We start from the raw sequence: 15,912 nt of genomic DNA on the forward strand, positions 1-15,912 counted from the left end.
GGCCAAATACACTCCTGGAAATTGAAATAAGAACACCGTGAATTCATTGTCCCAGGAAGGGGAAACTTTATTGACACATTCCTGGGGTCAGATACATCACATGATCACACTGACAGAACCACAGGCACATAGGCACAGGCAACAGAGCATGCACAATGTCGGCACTAGTACAGTGTATATCCACCTTTCGCAGCAATGCAGGCTGCTATTCTCCCATGGAGATGATCGTAGAGATGCTGGATGTAGTCCTGTGGAGCGGCTTGCCATGCCATTTCCACCTGGCGCCTCAGTTGGACCAGCGTTCGTGCTGGACGTGCAGACCGCGTGAGACGACGCTTCATCCAGTCCCAAACATGCTCAATGGGGGACAGATCCGGAGATCTTGCTGGCCAGGGTAGTTGACTTACACCTTCTACAGCACGTTAGGTGGCACGGGATACATGCAGACGTACATTGTCCTGTTGGAACAGCACGTTCCCTTGCCGGTCTAGGAATGGTAGAACGATGGGTTCGATGACGGTTTGGATGTACCGTGCACTATTCAGTGTCCCCTCGACGATCACCAGTGGTGTACGGCCAGTGTAGGAGATCGCTCCCCACACCATGATGCCGGGTGTTGGCCCTGTGTGCCTCGGTCGTATGCAGTCCTGATTGTGGCGCTCACCTGCACGGCGCCAAACACGCATACGACCATCATTGGCACCAAGGCAGAAGCGACTCTCATCGCTGAAGACGACACGTCTCCATTCGTCCCTCCATTCACGCCTGTCGCGACACCACTGGAGGCGGGCTGCACGATGTTGGGGCGTGAGCGGAAGACGGCCTAACGGTGTGCGGGACCGTAGCCCAGCTTCATGGAGACGGTTGCGAATGGTCCTCGCCGATACCCCAGGAGCAACAGTGTCCCTAATTTGCTGGGAAGTGGCGGTGCGGTCCCCTACGGCACTGCGTAGGATCCTACGGTCTTGGCGTGCATCCGTGCGTCGCTGCGGTCCGGTCCCAGGTCGACGGGCACGTGCACCTTCCGCCGACCACTGGCGACAACATCGATGTACTGTGGAGACCTCACGCCCCACGTGTTGAGCAATTCGGCGGTACGTCCACTCGGCCTCCCGCATGCCCACTATACGCCCTCGCTCAAAGTCCGTCAACTGCACATACGGTTCACGTCCACGCTGTCGCGGCATGCTACCAGTGTTAAAGACTGCGATGGAGCTCCGTATGCCACGGCAAACTGGCTGACACTGACGGCGGCGGTGCACAAATGCTGCGCAGCTAGCGCCATTCGACGGCCAACACCGCGGTTCCTGGTGTGTCCGCTGTGCCGTGCGTGTGATCATTGCTTGTACAGCCCTCTCGCAGTGTACGGAGCAAGTATGGTGGGTCTGACACACCGGTGTCAATGTGTTCTTTTTTCCATTTCCAGGAGTGTATATCATGAAATAAGCGTCAAACGACATAACTACAAAGAACGAAATTTGTCTAGCTTGAAGGGGGAAACCAGATGGCGCTATGGTTGGCCCGCTAGATGGCGCTGCCATAGGTCAAACGGATACCAACTGCGTTTTTTTTAGATAGAACTCCAATTTTTTTATTACATATTCGTTTAGTATGTACAGAAAGATGAATGTTTTAGTTGGACCACTTTTTTCGCTTTGTGACAGATGGCGCTGTAATAGTCACAAACGTATAAGTACGTGGTATCACGTAACATTCCGTCAGTGCGGACGGTATTTGCTTCGTGATACATTACCCATGTTAAAATGGACCATTCACCAACTGCAGAAAAGGTCTATATCGTGTTGATGTATGGCTAGTGTGATCAAAATGCCCAACGGGCGTGTGCTATGTATGCTGCTCGGTATCCTGGACGACATCATCCAAGTGTCCGGATCATTCGCCGGAAACAGGAAGTGTTCAGCCACATGTGAAACGACAACCACGACCTGCAACAAATGATGATGCCTGGGTATGTGTTTTAGCTGCTGTCGCGGCTAATCCGCACATCAGTAGCAGACAAACTGCGCGAGAATCGGGAATCTCAAAAACGTCAGTGTTGAGAATGCTACATCACCATCGATTGCACCCGTACTATATTTCTAAGCAGTAGGAATTGCATGGCGACGACTTTGAACGTCGTGTACAGTTCTGCCACTGAGCACAAGAGAAATTACAGAACGATGACAGAGTTTTTGCATGCGTTCTATTTAGCGACGAAGCGTCATTCACCAACAGCGGTAACGTAAACAGGCATAATATGCACTATTGGGCAACGGAAAATCCACGATGGCTGCGACAAGTGGAACATCAGCGACCTTGGCGGGTTAATATATGGTGCAGCATTATGGGAGGAAGGATAATTGGCCCCCATTTTATCGACGGCAATCTAAATGGTACAATGTTTGCTGATTTCCTATGTGATGTTCTACCGATGTTACTACAAGATGTTTCACTGCATGACAGAATGGAGATGTGCTTCCAACATGATGGATGTCCAGCACATAGCTCGCGTGCAGTTGAAGCGGTATTGAATAGCATATTTCATGACAGGTGGATTGTTCGTCGAAGCCCGCATGTTCACTGGATCTGACGTCCCCGGATTTCTTTCTGTGGGGAGAGTTGAAGGATATTTGCTATCGTGATCCACCGACAACGCCTAACAAGATGCATCAGCGCATTGTCGATGCATGTACGAACATTACGTAAGGCGAACTACTCGCTGTTGAGAGGAATATCGTTACACGTATTGCCAGATGCACTGAGGTTGACGGACATCATTTTGAGCATTTATTGCATTAATGTGGTATTTACAGGTAATCACGTTGTAACAGTATGCGTTCTCAGAAATGATAAGTTCACAAGGATACATGTATCACATTGGAATAACCTAAATAAAATGTTGAAACGTACCTACGTTCTGTATTTTAATTTAAAAAACCTACCTGTTACCAACTGTTCGTCTAAAATTGTGAGCCATATGTTTGTGACTATACGGCGCCATCTATCACAAAGCGAAAAAAGTGGTCCATCTAAAACATTCATATTTCTTTATGTGCTACACAAATATGTAATAAAAATGGGGATTCCTTTTAAAAAACGAACGCAGTTGATATCCGTTTGACCTATGACAGCGCCATCTAGTGGGCCAACCATAGCTCTATCTGGTTTCCCCCTTCAAACTAGACAAGTTTCGTTCATTGTAATTTTTTCATTTGAGCTTATTTCGTGACATATTTGGCCTGGTAGCGATCAATGGACCACCCTGTATACCGCAGTTGATAAATTAACGCATATTGAACGTGTAATGTAGGCGATAGCGTGATGGAATGTTGGACTAAACGTGGTTATTCGTGTGTTGGTTAAAATCTTTTTATTCTCAATCAATTTGAAATACCTACATCTCGTAATTATGAAACTCATCATCATTTTTATGAATAATGTACGTCTTCTTGTTTCTAATTACATATTGGATACGAAATTCCTGTTTCCATTTCAAATACAAATTCCTAATTATCGACGTTTAATGAAAGACTGTTCATAAAAGTTGTTTAAATTAAGAAAACATAACAATTTAATTTTTGAAGCAAAAATGAAAAACCAAACCTTCTTTATTTAGACTATGTCAATCGTTTTATACCGCAGAGGTAGGTAAGTATCATAGAAACATGAAAAACAATCATTTTCATAGCATCGAGCACATCATACAAATGCCACATTTTTACATTTCCTCCTGTACCATTACAATATGAACCCAACAAACTGATCTGGAGCCAAGATGTGGGATTTGACCCAAGAAGTAACAAGACTGTTGTCAGACATATTGGAACTAATGCACGCAGCTTTTTCACACGTCATTCTCGAACGCTAGCGGGATATAGAATGGGTCGTCATGAAAGAAGAGAAAATGCTGCGCCTGGTTGGCTTAGTGGATTCTGTTGTTGATAGGCTCGTTATCAACGTAGCAGGTGACACTTCCAGAACTGAAATATATTTCTCGGATTCGAATAAGGAAGGAGCTAAGAGATTACCAAATGACTGACTGTGCGTAATACATTCAGTGGCTTCAATCCTTCAGTACTCTCTTACGTTAATCACAGCTCATGCAGAAAAATTACCCTGTGGTTAAGTCAGGAATTTTCATCATTCTTATTTTTAATTACAATAGAACGTTAGCCAAAAACGATAATGTGTTGTGGTTTTCGTCTATTCGTCTAAGGAGCGTCTTCTGCGAGATTTGCAGTGTATTATTTCATTCTGCTTAAAAATTAAATGACATTCGAAGCTGTTTTGCTCCTCTGTTCGTCTCTTTTTACGTGTGAACTGCAGCTGGCCACGTCACTGCAGGCTAGCTGTACCAGCTCACCGGACAGTGCTGTCCAAATTAAATGCACCGGTATAACTGTTGTCCCGTATTATCGCTAAGTCGATGTGTGCGTAACGCACAGCACAAAACGTACTCTTATTATCGTACTTGACAGTACTCGAGACATCTTAGCTGCAGTCCCACGTGAAACAGAATTCCAATGAGGTTCCACCAAATGCAGAAGAATATGTGCCGGCCGTGGTGACCGAGGGTTCTAGGCACTACAGTCTGGAACCGCGTGACCGCTACGGTCGCAGGTTCGAATCCTGCCTCGGGCATGGATGTGTGTGATGTCCTTAGGTTAGGTAGGTTTATGTAGTTCTAAGTTCTAGGGGACTGATGACCTCAGAAGTTAAGTCGCATAGTGCTCAGAGCCATTTGAAGAATATGTAGTGCAATGTTTACGTTAGCTTTATTCTTATGATGAACGGATTATGGTTTCATAGACAACTTCTGTCGCAAGACTTTCCACACTGTCATTGGAGCCATTTCTAGTTGACAGGACGCACGACGCACCGATTTCTTTGGACTCCTTATGAATGTCTCTCGTGCGCGCTCCACATTCTGTTCACTCACACTGCGATGTTCGCTTCTCTTTGCCGGGCACAAGCAACCCGTCTTAACGAATTTGTTGTGCCAGTGGTAAATGACCTTCCTTGTTGGTGGCTTCTTACCGTTCAAATGGTTCAGATGGCACTGAGCACTATGGGACTTAACATCTGAGGTCATCAGTCCCCTAGAACTTAGAACTACTTAAACCTAACTAACCTAAGGACATCACACACATCTATGTCCGAGGCAGGATTCGAACCTGTGACCATAGCGGTCGCGCGGCTCCCACCTAGAACCTCTCGGCCACACCGGCCGGCCGCTTCTTACCGTACTTGGTTCTAAACATCCGTTGAACAGCTGTAGCACACTTGTTTTTGTCGAACTCCACCACACAGAAAGCTCACTCCCCACCTGAATTCGCCATGTTTGCGATTAGCGCTGACTATAGGCAAATTACCAAACCACGCTGTGGCGGTATACATGAAGAAAAAAAGAGAGAGAAAAAAAGAAAACTTACAGGGTTTCTCATCATAATGACTTATGTGTGATATCTGTAAACTGTTTGGTTCTTGTGCAATAAATAATTGAAAGTGTTCCTGGACTTTATGTACACCCTGTATTTCATCAACGACTAGCAAACAATGCACGTTCTAGCAACTATTCAAGATGTAATTTTTGATTCAATGGCTTCTATGGCTGAGTAGGTCTTAGAGATTACGATGCCAAGTCAGTTCGTAATTGTTTCTGAAGATGGTTTGCCATCATCTCCAGATGACAGGCTTTCTTCTCTGGAATACCAGCTGTCAAAACTAATGAGCCACATTCAAGAATTACGAGCTTGAACATGATCGAGGAACAGAAACACTCCATGCGCTGATGTCACAAACTTAAGCAAAACGCGAAGAAATGCACACCGCTATGCTCATTTGTTTCTCAACCGTCCTCCACTTTAGTTTATTCGGTGCCACCATATGGCGTAACTAAGTTTCGAAGCTAGGTGCTCGATCCACAGTGGCGAAAGTAGATGAAAGTAAATGGTGAAACTATTCGGTTTCACAACATTTCAGCTTTCGCGACAGGGAATTATTAGTAAATTGTCGTTTTAATATATGTGAAATTGAATGGGGAACTGAAAAAGTAGTTGGTTTTGAGGCGGTTATACTATGCATACGTGAAGTGAGACGTTAATGATAATTATGACTAGAACAAAGTGCGACGCAGTGGTGTACTTGAAAGTTCCGTGACATAAACATTGAAGTATTAACGATACCGAGGTTATTCACCAAAATACATTTTACAAAAAATAATAAGACATTTAAGAGTAATAAAGATTCCTTTCTGCGATTGGAAATTTATGGAGATGGTTCAGTATGAATCCATCCTGAACAGTCTGATTTAAAGCACAGCTGTGTGAATACGGAAGCTACTCAAAGGATGCAGTGTGAGTATTGGTTGTTAGTGAGGATTCCCTGTTATCCCTTGAGTAAGAAGTAATGTCTGCCAGTATGTGTTGGAATTCGAAAGTGGAGGGATTATGGCCTGTGACAACAGTGGCCATTACGTTTTCTGATGATGGGGAAGTGAAGAGGGATGGACTGACTATCATCCACCCAGTTTCTTGCTCTGTTATGTTGCTGTTGGCATTGTTTGAGACATCACGGCAGCTATATCAATGTGGATTCGATCGATTCAAGATATTCATACTCAAGATCATTCAGGATCTGAATGGTCACACGCAACTAGCGCCTAAGAGGACACACACACTGTTCACTTGAGTGTGTACCATCGTATAGCCACATCACTTACTTTGAGTCAAAAAGTGGACTGGTTTACAGCAAGACAAATGCACACATGGACAGTTGCTGGGTTGATTCGGGGGAGAGGGGAACCTAAAGCTAGGTTATCAGTCCACACAGACAGTGTGTCGACTTCTGGAGCACAACAGTTTGTGACAACAGTGGCCATTACGTTTTCTGATGATGGGGAAGTGAAGAGTGATGAACTGATTATGGTGCACCCAATAACAACAGCAGTGGGCACAGGTTTGCACCTTGTCGCTTTTTTGGCGAGTCTCAGTTCCGTGTACAACATTATAATAGATGTATCCCTATGTGAAAGCTCCAAGGAGAACGAAAGTTTCCACACTGCATTTGCCATCGTCATATGTACCCAGCATCTGGCATGAATCGAGGGCTATTTGGAAAGAAAGGAACGATAGGTCGCGAAATGGAAACCACAGTGAAACGGTTAGCTACACCTTCCAGCTACTTCACAGTCGCCACTCAGACTTAGGCATCTGTCGTAGCGTTGTTCCAACTTTTCAATTCCCTCGTTATAGAAGACAGTCGCCAGCGCTTTTCGACAATTTTCTACTCTGGACTGCAGCTCGTTGTCTGTGTCAAAATATTGTCTTCATAGCCAGCGGTTCATTTGAGCAGAGATGAAACTCAGGGGTAGCTGATTGCAGGCTGTATTGATGGTGATGAAACACTTACCATCGAAAACGCTGCAGGAGCATCTTCATTGCCCCTGCAGAGTACGGCCGAGAATTGTCGTATAGAACGAACCGCATGACAGTTATGTTATGTGGATTGCATAGCTTCAGGCGAAATCTTTCGCCAGGCCCTCATACTTGGCGGGAGACGCTAATTTCTAGCCATTTTTTATGTTCTCACTGTGAGCTCAGAACTGAAAAGAGTGACATGATGTGATCGACAGGCGTACTAGACACAGTGCCCAACACGTCTATGCAAAGCTTCATCAGATTTTCACTGTATTTTCCATTTCGCGACCTATCATTCCTTACTTTCCGAATAACCCTCGTAGTATGGGGCGCCAGGAGGTCAACATTATGTTATATTGCAACAAGATCACGCAAGACTGCATGTTCCCTGTGCTGTCGTGTTTGATTGTTGCCTTCATCAGCATGTGCTCCAGACCTGTGACCCATGGGTAATGCCTGGTAATAAGTCGCCGAGAGAAAAGCATGTCACACTCACCAACCACAACTATTGACGAACTCTGACATGGCATTAAAGCAAATGTGTGAAATGATACATGAAATGATTTGTAAAGCTATATATATATATATTGTATTATAAACGCTATAAGGAATCTGTAATAGAATGATCTTTTATACACATGGTTAGAGAAGGCAAACTTAATACTTACCAGTAATTGTGATAAAAATCAAAAAAATGTTATATTTAAATTTTTGTTAGTTGTTCATCACTTCTGTTTATGCATTTTTCTTCTTCTTCAGCTGGCCTACTCTCTCCTGACTTAACCATAGCTACATTTGTAGTTCTTAGTTAATAATAATTGTATTAACTGGAAATGGTGTACATATGTTTATTTCAAGAGTAATAACTACTGTTTTCACAGCTGATGAATGAGAGATTTTTGTAAGTACTTGTAACACTTTCCAGAACAACAGCTTATCGATGAACAATCATCAAGCATTTTTTACATCTCATGCAGATCTCTACTAATGGTAACAAACTTTTTCAGAGCCTGCAGCTGTTATTTCACTATCAATGTGAAATGTCCAAAAGCAAATAATATTGTTCAGACTGTAGTAATTAATATTCATACACTCATGAATTAGAAACTACGAGCCTGTTATCCTGGCAATGGAGTATGAATCTACGTATCTTTATTTTCACATAATTTCCTTTAGCTATGACTGAAATCAATGAGCCTGAGAGATTGAGACCAGGCGAGAAAGAGAGGGTAAAGTGCACTGAAATCTGGAAAAAAAACGAGAAAATCTGGAAGGAAAAGAATCTGAAATCAGAGAGTTATGAATTTATCACCATATCGATTGTTGATGTATACAGCAGCAGGTAAAGAGAACAGAATCACTTAATGCTTTGAAATTCAGTAGATCTGCGCCAGTAGAAATAAATTTCCTGGATTCTGAGACTTTTTTTTGCATTTACTTAAATTTTTAGAACTGTTTAATAAAAAAAATACGATCAGTAGAAATCCTGCAAGATGGCATACCCGCACAGTTAAGTGTGTGCCATTGATTAGTGTGATCAGAATTTGTTATCAAAGATATATTTTGGCACCTGCATTAATGAGTGGCAAGCTTTACCTCTGTAATATTTTAGTTGTATTAAGCCGGGTTCACACACACAACAAAAGTGTCGCCACAGCTAGTGGCATACAGCACTTGCATCTGTGAACATACAGCACAGCTTACAAGACCCAAATTTTCTCATGCCACAAAAAGTTCAGCGTGGTTGTACATTGTTGCGCCACCTTCGTATCACAACCGGTCTCTGGCGGCAGGATTGCGAAACACGGGCATTCTGTCGCAGTTATCATGCAGTAATTACTGCTGTACTCCATTGTATTTCAGCGTGTTTTTATTTTATTTCTGAAAAAAGGGAAAATAATGGACGGCATGTACACTTTTACAGCTTCTAGAATTACAAGAACAGCATCTTAAAGCTGATATTCCACAGCAGTATGTGTGTGTGTGTGTGTCCAATGGCCAACCCATGAAGAAATAAAATAAACTTAATATATGTAGCCAAAAAAGCGAGTCGTATAAACTTGGCAATTTCTGAGACCAAGTGTCGAGTAAATTGTGGATTATATGCAGGAAATAGCTCCAGAGTGAGATGTGGCGGCTGTTACACTAAGAATTAAGTTTTTCAAATTGCCTATATCGACGAATACAATGGAATGGAAATGAAGTCCCATGCTTCTTGACAGAGCATAGGGGAACGATGCGAGAAACCCGCACCTCGTAATGGAGGTGGTTTGCCATTGCCTTCCTCCGATCATAATGAGGATGAATGATGATCATGAGAAAGTCGACACAACAACATTCAGTCATCTTGGGGCAGGTGAAAATGCCTGACCCCACCGGGAATCGAATCCGGGACCCGCGAGACCATGAGCGGAGGACTAATGAATACAATAAGATTCTAATATCTTGGAAGAGTGGCGTGTCTGCAGGTGATATTTACATGCCAGATGTTCGTTAGTTTGCCATTACAGACAGCATTTTCGTCTCTGAGCGCTATTTCTTTTATAAATGTGGTTGCTTCCTTTGGTTTATCCCTGTGTGAAATTTATGTTCAGATCCAGCTTTTGGGTTTCATCTTCCTTATATTTAACTCCTGTCACAGCTCTAAGGCCATAACCTGCACAAATTCATACCCTCCATATGATTTCAGTTGGCGCTGTGCAACTACGTGGAATTTGTGGCATCCTGTGCGAATGGTAGCTCACGAAGCCGCTACAGCACGTCTCTAGCTGTGATACCACATTAAATGTATGTGTGAACCCAGCTTTATGTAAAAGTGATAACGTTTTGGAAAGTTACTATTCCTTGTTATGGTGTTAATTCGCCAGCAATCGCTGAAAATGATTCAAACTAATTCTTTAATTGAGAATATTCAAACAGTTAATGGTGGGTCCACCGATGCAGAGATAATATTATGTCGCCAGCTGAGACTAACGCATATACAGAATTCAAAATTATGACCTCTAGCTCTATTACTGAAATTAATACTATGAATTTTAATTCGGTAATCGACCCATATGCACAGAAAATCTATCTGCTGAGCCCAGAAGCAACATAGAGGAATTTTTAAAATAAAAGGGTAATCAGCTTACTGAAAAATTCGAAATAGAGCAAAGGAAAACGATAGATCAGACTGTCACTGAGATATCTGAAAAGCATGAGGGGAACGTTGACTCAAGATCTGCCTAAATGACAGCGAGAGGTTCAAGACAAATTGATCATGCAGAAAAGGAATTAAATACTGGAAAAGAGCGTGTTGGTGATAACACACCACTTACATCTCATGCACATGTAGTCAGTGACCACTATCATAGTCCGATATCGCAAAACAGTATAAGCACTGATGTCGTATGCTCAGGTAAACAATTGCCACAAAACTATACTGGCATGAATGTAGTGGAAAGACCCAACCTTACATCTGTTTGTTGGAGGAAAGTCTCTTCAAACATACACAATGTCAGGTGTTCATACCAGACAAGAAAAATGTACACCCTTTTATTTTCATTAAGTCATTTAGAAATGTATTACCTAAAATGTGGTCTGACCCACAAAAGATTCAGTTCATCACAGGCTTTGTCCAGGGCTAGGCTGTCCTATAGACTGCTACGACTGCAGAACCTTGTTACTCCTATGAAAAATTCGAAAATCCCTTTTTGCACATTACTGGTAAAAATGCGCTCAAGAAAAATTAGAAAAGAACTCTTTAATCCTCTTTTATACCACCCTAAACAAGAAAGCCTAAGAAAGTATTTTGAGAAATATTTGAACAAGACTCGCCTCTGGGATGAATTTGTATCAAGCAATGATGTGTTAAATATTCTGAAAGGCAAGTTGTCGATTCACATTAGAGAAAAGCTAGTACAGGTACCTAAATCCAATTTAGAATTCTTTTTATCTGTACTAGACCCTCTGATTTAATAAATGAAGAGGCAAGGGCTAGTAATAATGGAAATAATGATAGCAATCGGAATGGAATGAGTTCAGCAAAGCTGCTGCATCAGCAGTAAGGCAAAAATCACGATCAATCAGCTGATCCCCGAACCAGATTTGTTGCCCCGCCGCCGGCGCCTCTGATGTCAGGTGCTGCTTGGTACCGTATGTAAACATTGACTCTCCAAATTATAAGAGAAGGTGAAAGACCAGTGACAGACATCATCTGGGTCATCAGAATAATGTAGTTTGTCCCTGGAATAATCACAATAATTGTAATCAGGTAGATTGCCTACCTATATACCTGTCCAATGTTCAAAACACACCACAGTTTAGTAAAACACAAAGTAATTCAAACAACCAGTGGTGTACCAGTCAGTAGAATCAGATACCCTTTAATGGAAACAGTAACACTTACCCGCAACAGAATCCTGAAGCAAATTGTCTTGTTGACACTCAGCATAAAATCCCACAATGAATACTGTCGACATCACAAATGTGACTCGTCCTGCAGTGGCTAGTGCAACAAACGAAAATCGCCACATTTAACCACCGATGTTGGCCATAGGATGGAATGCGGATGAAACTGATTTATGCAGTCACCTGTTAAGATATAATTAAGATGTAGATTTGAGAGACGAATTACAGATAATCTTCACACGTTTGCTGAAGATTCAAGGAAAATAGTGCATGCATGTATCAAAGTTGCTGTAGAAACTATCCCAACTGTTTTCTTGCTCAGCACTGAGGCAATGTTCAATGTTATGTCTAGAGTATTATTTAATGAAATAAGTAAAATTCGAAAACTGCCAACTTACCCAGTTAAAAATTGCAGAATTGTTGTTATAGTGGTTAGTCGAAACCAATAAAAACCCAAACCCATGTTAACATGATAGTAGCAGCACAGGCATAGAAAGCATCTTTTTAGCAGCGGAAGATATGATAGAAAGATGTATTTTTGGCATGGGAGAAGTGTGTCAAAACTGACTTTGAATTAGGTGAATACTGCCTTCATGTTTATGAGAGGATAGTCGGTGTGGATTTAATCAATCTTCCTAAGCGCTGCAGTAAGTACTGTCAAAACATTCAATCATGGCTTGCCCAAACGAGAGTTACTGGTTGATAATTCGTTTCATGACAGTACGTCGAGTTGTGAAGATGAAAAATTAGTTCAGAATATCGTCTTGGAGTCCGCCGATATTGCTCTCCAACAGCAGGAACCCCCCTGGGGTTGTGAAGCAGCTGAATGGGTTGAAAATAAATAAATCACCAGGTCCGGATGGGATTCCAATTCGGTTTTACAGAGAGTACTCTACTGCATTGGCTCCTTACTTAGCTTGCATTTATCGTGAATCTCTTTCTATTATTTACCCCATTCCCTTAAATGTCACAAAATGCATATATTATATTTATAGATTTATTTATTCATATTCAAGAATTCATCTGTGGTATAGAAGGAGTTGTTAAGGAGATATGCTTTCAATTTATTTTTGAAGCTATTATTGCTGTCTGTCAGACATTTTATTTCATCTGGTAATTTGTCGAAAATTTTTATAGCTGCATATTTTACCCCTTTCTGTGCCAAAGATAGGTTGAATATAGGATAGTGTAAGTCTTTCTTTTTTCTGGTATTATAATCATTAATGTCACTGTTGTTTTTAAACTGGTCCATGTTGTTGAGAACAAATTTCATTAGTGAGTAAATGTACTGTGAGGCTGTTGTAAGAGTTCCCAGTCTTTTAAAAAGATGCCTATGAGATGTGCGACTATGAATCCCACACATTATTCTAACCACTTTATTTTGAGCAGTGAATAATTTTTGTCCAAGTGTTGAGTTACCCCAAAATATTATTCTGTATGACATCAGAGAGTGAAAGTATGCAAAGTATGTTAGCTTACTAATTTCTGTATCCTCAAAATTGGCAATTACTCTGATTGCAAAAGTACCTGAGCCTATTCGCTGCCTTTTTGCTTCCTGTTCCGTAGGTATGACTTAAACCACTCATACGCTATTCCATTTATACCATAGAATTGTAATTTCTATAACATAATGCCATGGTTCACCCAATCAAATGCTTTGGACAATTCACAGAAAATTCCTATTGATGTCATTTTACTATTTAAAGACTCTATTATGCGGAAAATGAAATTGTATATTGCCATCTCAGTGGAACAGCATTTTTGAAATCCGAACAGTGATTTACTAATCATCCCATTACTGTTGAGATGGCTAACCACTCTTGAGTACATTACTTTCTCGGAGATTTTTGGTAATGCTGTAAGCAAGGATATTGGCCGATAATTTTGAGGTGTCCCCCTTTTTGTAGAGAGGCCTGACAATGACATATTTTAACCTATCTGGGAAAATACCTTGAGATACTGATGCATTACGTATGTGACTCAGAATATCAGCTGTAATTGCCCCACAATGTCTTAATATCTTATCAGATTGTCATCTACTCCAACAGGGCATTTGTTTTTCAAAGATTTAATAATTTTACTAATTTCGAAAGAGGTTGTTAGGTGAAACAATCTGACTAAATTTCTTCAAAACAGACTCTTCCATGTGCTACCTGGCTTTTTCTTTTGAGCTGTTCTCACCAATTTTTTCTCCTAAAGTTAAGAAATGGTTGTTAAATACATTAGCTACTTGTGTACTGTCGGTTAGAATGGTATCGTTCTCTTTAATAGTAATACTACCTATCCCAGTGGTTACTTTTCCTGTCTCCCTTCTAACAACAGTCCATATTGATTTGATTTTATTGCCAGAGTTGCTAATTTCTTCTCTAACGTACATACTTCTTGATTTCCTTACAACTTTTCTCAGTATGTTACAATAATTTTTATAGTGTAAAACTACTTCTGGATCTTTACTAGTTCTTGCTGTATCATACAGTATTCTTTTTCTTTCTGAAGACACTTTGATACCTGTAGTAATCCGAAGTTTCTTTGAAAAGTGTACGAGGTGTGGCTAGAAAAAATCCGGACTAGTACTGGTGAAACAATAAAACGAATGCAATAAGGCTGAAAGTCGCGTGGCCTGTCACGTGACTATCGCTCCGCCTACTGCTCGAGTTTCATCTGCCTCCTGCACTCAGTCTGCCCGTGGCGTCTGTTTTAAGTAGTTGACGTTTTGTCTGTGCGTCGGAAAATGTTGAGTGTACAGAAAGAACAGCGTGTTAACATCAAATTTTGTTTCAAACTAGGAAAATCTGCAAGTGAAACGTTTGTAATGTTACAACAAGTGTACGGCGATGATTGTTTATCGCGAACACAAGTGTTTGAGTGGTTTAAACGATTTAAAGATGGCCGCGAAGACACCAGTGATGACACTCGCATTGGCAGACCATTGTCAGCAAAAACTGATGCAAACATTGAAAAAATCGGTAAACTTGTTCGACAAGATCGCCGTTCAACAATCAGAGCAGTGTCTGAGTTAACAGGAGTTGACAAGGAAAGTGTTAGGCAGATTCTTCATGAAAGTTTCAACATGACCAAAGTGTGTTCAAAAATGGTTCCAAAGTGTCTCACAATTGAACAGAAGGAACGCCGAAGAATGATTTGTTCTGACATCCTGGAAAACATTGAAAGTGATCCCACCTTCTTACAAAATGTTATTACTTGCGATGAATCGTGGTTTTTTACTTACGATCCCGAAACTAAACGCCAATCGATGCATTGGAAAATTCCTGGTTCTCCACGACAAAAAAAAGCACGAATGTCAAAATCGAAATTCAAGGCAATGATGATTGTTTTTTTTTGACATCAAAGGGATTGTGCACATTGATTGGGTACCAGAGGGACAAACAGTGAATCAGCATTACTACATTAGCGTCCTGGCTACCCTACGTGAGCGAGTACGGAGAAAACGGAACGATTTGTGGAGAAAAAAGTCATGGATCCTTCACCAAGACAATGCCCCAGCTCACAGTGCGTTGTCAGTGAAGACGTTTTTGGCAAAACACAACATTCCCATCTTAGATCATCCACCCTACTCACCTGATTTGGCCCCCTGTGACTTTTTTCTTTTCCCTAAAGTCAAGTCAGCTTTGAAAGGAACTAGATTTGAGACTGTTGAAGCAGTAAAAGAAAAAGCGACGGAAGTAATGTATGGACTTACCGAAAATGATCTGCAGCATTGCTATGAACAGTGGAAAATTCGTATGGAGCGGTGTAGAGACCGAGGAGGAGAGTACATTGAAGGAGATAACATGAAATTGTAAGTAATTGTAAATAAATGTTTTTTCCAACATCAGTCCGGTTTTTTTCTAGCCGCACCTCGTATGGTGTTACTTTCACTAATTTTCTTTGGGAAATAATGTTCAAAAAGGGATACAAATTTCTCAAGAAATTTGTTGCATTTATCATTAGCATTTGGGTCTTTATATACATCGCCCCAATTAACATTTCTTAAGCTTTCTCTGTAGTGCTCTATAGATACCGGGTTGAGCGACCTCACACTTTTACTTAATGGTTTCTGAACTGTACACTCTGTTAGGTTTTGTAAGTTAATCAGTTGTGCATC

Source organism: Schistocerca nitens, chromosome 8 (assembly GCF_023898315.1).
Source record: "Schistocerca nitens isolate TAMUIC-IGC-003100 chromosome 8, iqSchNite1.1, whole genome shotgun sequence".
Classification (NCBI taxonomy): domain Eukaryota; kingdom Metazoa; phylum Arthropoda; class Insecta; order Orthoptera; family Acrididae; genus Schistocerca; species Schistocerca nitens.